The following is a 5000-nucleotide window of genomic DNA, read 5'->3' on the forward strand; positions in this document are numbered from 1 at the left end:
GGGCAACATATAGAGAGAGAAGAGGAGAGGGCCCAAGCAACTACCCTGAGCAACTCCAAAAGGCACATCATACTTGTTGGAGACGTATTCTCCGATGGTGACAAAAAACTGCCTTCCTGTAATATATGTTTTGAACCACTCTAAGACGTGGCCGGACAGTCCTACCCAAGATTCAAGGCGGTCAATTAGTATGTTATGGTCTATCGTGTCAAAGGCTGCACTGAGGTCGAGGAGGATAAGTGCTGAAACTTTGTTAGCGGCAGTGCTGAGCCTAAGATCACTTATTATTTTGGTTAGTGCTGTTTCAGTGCTATGGTTGGCTCTAAAGCTGAATTTGAAATTTTCCAAGATATCATTCTGATGAAAGCCCACACACGTGCACACACACAGAAACACACAGACACAGACGCAGACACAGACACAGACCCAGACACACACACACACACACACACACACACACACACACACACACACACACACACACACACACACACACACACACACACACACACACACACACAGAAAGGCAAAGGGGTCCCTTGTCCAGGGCCCAGGGAGACAGGGGCCCCAGAAATGGCTCCTCAATGCATTGTTGCTTGTATCAGATTTGTGGCCCTTTCAGATGACTTTGTCTCGGGCCAGCCAAAGCTGTCAGCGCCGCGACCCTGCACACATACACACGCACACACACACACACACACACGCACACACACACACACACACACACACACACACACACACACACACACACGCACGCACACACACACACACACACACACACACACGTGGAGGGTGTGGATCAGTAGATCATGAAAGAGGATCCTAGTAAAGTGTTGTTTCAGACATTTCCTGACCCCGACCACATCCACCAGCTGACTCCTTTGACCTTTGACCCACTTCCTGGGTTTTAGCCGCCCCCAGGCTGGCGGTGCCCTGCCCTCACCCCCCCGGTGCCTGTCTGCCTGTCTGAGCTCAGGGCCCATGCTGAGGTGACTGAGTTCCCCCTGAAGTAAACATTTTAATATGGGCATTGGCAACAGACAATTTAGGTGAGGGCCCCACACATGGCGCAGTGGTCCAGGATACAGCAATAGTGTGCGGTGTGTTTTGTGATGATGTGTGTTATTCTGCACAGTAGATTTTGCTGGGCTACTTCAAGGCTGCGAGAGTTGTATGTATAACCGCGCGAATAGACCAGGCGCGATGCAATTCAAGCGACAGAGTGCAGCAGCAAGCGATACGAGCGATTGAGGAGACTAGAGTATGTCCGTACAGGCATTCCCATTGGCTGTGGTCACTGACCTCTATACAGTCATTGGCTGTCGCGGCTTGTCGCCGAACCGCGTCATAGAAAGTTGAAAGGATTTCAACTTCAAACTGTCGCGCTCGTCGCGCAAATCGCGCAAATCGCTCTGGTCTCCAGAATCATTTTTGTCGCGCTACTCAATACAAAGTCAATTACTTCCATCGCTCGCCTCGCTCTAGTCGCGGTAGGTGTATTTCTGTGGTAACTCATAGTGCTGGTCTTACTCAGTGAGTGCTGAAACACTGCTGATTTGACTCTGTACCCTTATACACCAGTGTACTCCATTCAGTTGCTTTTTTTTTTTTTTTTTTTTTTAAACAGTTTTTGGGATTTTTTTTTGGCCTTTATTGTGTAATAGGACAGTGAAGAGTGGAGAGAGACAGGGAAGGGTCGGCAAATGACCTTGGGCCGGAATCAAGTCGCCGGTGTAGCAGTCGAGTGCCTAGCCCATTGAGACACGCCTGGGCCATTTCATTTCATTTTGGTCAGGGTCCTTCTTTTGGGGTCATCCCTATGTTCCCCGGGTCCTATGTTCCCCTCTACCGGGGAACATAGGACCCTTTTTTCAAAAAAGGTCAAAATTATAACAGGAAAAGAGGGGCAATGACAAAGGGGATGAATTCGCCAGGAAGACAGACTTTATTTGGCAAACAAGAGACTTTCTAGGGTTCATGACAAAAGAATGCTTGACATAGATCTGATGGCTAGTGGGGGAAACGTCAGAGGGCAATTCTTTCCGAGAGTCCAACAACAACATAATATCAAAATGTCATGGTGGACGCGACCACCTGCCACCAAAAGTCAGCTCCTTTCGGTTCCTAGAAAACAGATGCCTTAAAATAATAATAATAATCCAGATCCCATTCGGCTACTAGGCCTATAGGCTATCTCCACATTGTTCCATAAGACAGCTTCGCTGACAAGCCTAGCTAATATAGTTGTAGTACCGGTACGCCAACATGTCACCAAAACAGTGTTCGGTGGTCGTTGTCTATTACAAAACTGTTAATAAAACCTGGGGTCTTCGGGTAGCCTAGGCCTACAACATTTAAAACTATGTCAGTCGTGCGCGCTGTCAAATGAGAGCCACGAGAAACGCGGTGGGGCGCAACATCGTCCTGTGTTTCGCAACATCGTCAACGGCAGGGGCAAACGCTAGTACTTCCGGGGCACATAAGGCTGAGAAATGAAAATATGAAACATTAAAAATAGCACGTCGGCTTTTTTTCATTGCCATTGTTTTGAAATGAAGTACAAAATAAATTTTGGAAATTCAGATCGAAATTTGTTTTTTCGTTTGTCACTAAAACGAAATAATGAAATAACCAGCCGTTTTTTCGTTTTTTGTTATTTGGTTCTGAATCGAAAAACAAAAGAACGAATGGTACACGGACCTAGGACCCGGGGAACATACGCTCGGGCAACCCGGGCAACGCTCCCCTTCTTTTGCTCTACATGGCCCTCAAAGGTCAGGGGTAGAATCTCACCGAACCAATCAGCGAACAGGGGAACCGTTTGTAAGAAATGATGTCAGGTTTGAGGCTCATATGAACTGCAGTACATGAGCAGGTTGTATTTGGCACAAGACAGCAGCAATGGGCCAAATAATTCAATTGTTTTAAACTCCAGCAAAGTGCACAGTACATTTCCAGGAAGAGAACATTATCTCAATACGGTGAAGACAAACCCTCTGTATAAACTGAAGTTTCGAAGGACCTGCTGGTTTACTGTTATTCAGCCCTTCAAATAACAGAAAATATAACATGATTTATGATATGATTTTAACCTTCCATTGGCACGCAAAGTGTGTTTTGGAGTGCGTTTATGACAACATCGGTTGAAAAGTGAATATTGTCTTGTACATCCTGTGGAGTAGCAGTTCTTTCTTTCTTCCTGCTTTCTTTCGCTTTCAGTTCTCACATTTTGTTGCAACTTAACACAGCGGATGGCAGCTGATGTGAGATTTCTGTGGCTATTGTGGTGAAATGCAGCCGATAATGAGAAGGAATGTGCTCTTGGTGTCAAAGCTCCTCGACCACGGGCAGGGCAAACAGCTCAGATCGAGTTCAGATGATGCAGAACAGAAGTCAGTAATTAAAGTAAAGAACCCGACTGTACGACTCGTTTGTGTGTGTGTGGGAGGCAGAGGATTAAGATGTCAGGAGAAACTGTGTGTGGTTTTCCATCTGTCTGAGTTTCGTAAAAGTTATTTCCCGTTTTCACAGCTGTTAGCAAGACAAAGAAAATTCTCACTCAAACACTCACTCATCATATTCCCCTGACTAGAGTCATGATGGAGGAAGCTTTGTGTGTGCTGGCAATGCAAGAGTCATGATGTCACAGGCTTGCGGTGATTACGTAAGAAGCACCTGTAGGAGAGGAGATAGAGGTGGAGGAGGAGAAGGAAGATGAGGAGGAGGAGGTGGAAGTGAAAGAGGAGGTGAGGTGGGAAGGAAGTGGTGGAGGAGGTGGAGGAAGAGGTGGAGGAGGAGGTGGAGGAGAGAGGAAGAGGTGGAAGAGGAGGTGGAGGAGGAGGAGGAGGTGAGGTGGAGGAGGAGGTGAGAGAGGAGGTGAGGTGGGAAGGAAGTGGTAGAGGAGGTGGAGTAGGTGGATGTGTGACCATCCAGTTGGCCCAGTGGGAGGTGGAGGTGGAGGACGAGGACGAGATGAGGTAGAGGAGTAGGTGGAGTAGGTGGGGGCGTGACGCTCCAGTTGTCCCAGCCCAGTCTGGGCTGCGTGAGAGCAGGTGGAGGTGGTGGAGGTGGAGTAGGTGGAGGAGGAGGTGGAGGTGGTGGAGGTGGTGGAGGTGGATGAGGAGGCGGTTGGGCCAGTCTGGGCTGCGTGAGAGCAGGTGGAGGTGGTGGAGGTGGAGTAGGTGGAGGTGGCACCATGCAGTTGTCCCGGCCCAGTCTGGGAGGTGAAGGTGGTGGTGGAGGAGGAGGAGGAGGTGAGGTAGAGGTGGTAGTGGAGGAGGAAGAGGTGATGTGGAGTTGAAGGAGGTGGAAGTGAGTTAGAGGTGAGGTGGAGGAGGTGGAGGTGGAGGTGGTGGTGGAGGTGTGACGCTCCAGTTGTTCCGGGCCAGTCTGGGCTGCGTGAGAGCAGGTGGAGGTGGTGGAGGTGGAGGAGGTGGAGGTGGTGGAGGTGCGTGAGAGCAGTGCTCGACTTGAGCAGACTAGCAGGTAAGAGGATTGGGGAGCCTGGACTGTGACTGGGGCTGAGACTGAGAACTGAGAACAGCAGAGCCGATTAGTATCTTAACTTACACACTTCAAAGTTTACAGTACACAGTACAGTATATGCTTAGGTTCATGAGGGTCCGCCCATCTGTCTGTCTGTCTCTATGTCTCTCTGTCTCTATGTCTGTCGCTATGTCTGTCTGTATGACTGTCTGTCTGTATGTTTGTTTATATGTGCTGCGTGTGAGTGCGTGTGTGTGTGCGTGCGTGCGTGCGTGTGTGTGTGTGTGCGTGCGTGCGTGCGTGCGTGCATGTGTGTGTGTATCTGTGTGTGTGTGTGCGTATGTGTGCGTGCGTGTGCGTGCGTGTGTCTGTGTGTGCGTGTGTGTGTGTGTGTGTGTGTGTGTGTGTGTGTGTGTGTGTGTGTGTGTGTGTGTGTGTGTGTGTGTGTGTGTGTGTGTGTGTGTTGTATGAGATTAGCAGGTCAGCAGTGCAGCTGTGTGTGGGAGCATTACTTA

The sequence above is a fragment of the Engraulis encrasicolus genome, chromosome 10 (assembly GCF_034702125.1).
Source record: "Engraulis encrasicolus isolate BLACKSEA-1 chromosome 10, IST_EnEncr_1.0, whole genome shotgun sequence".
Lineage (NCBI taxonomy): Eukaryota > Metazoa > Chordata > Actinopteri > Clupeiformes > Engraulidae > Engraulis > Engraulis encrasicolus.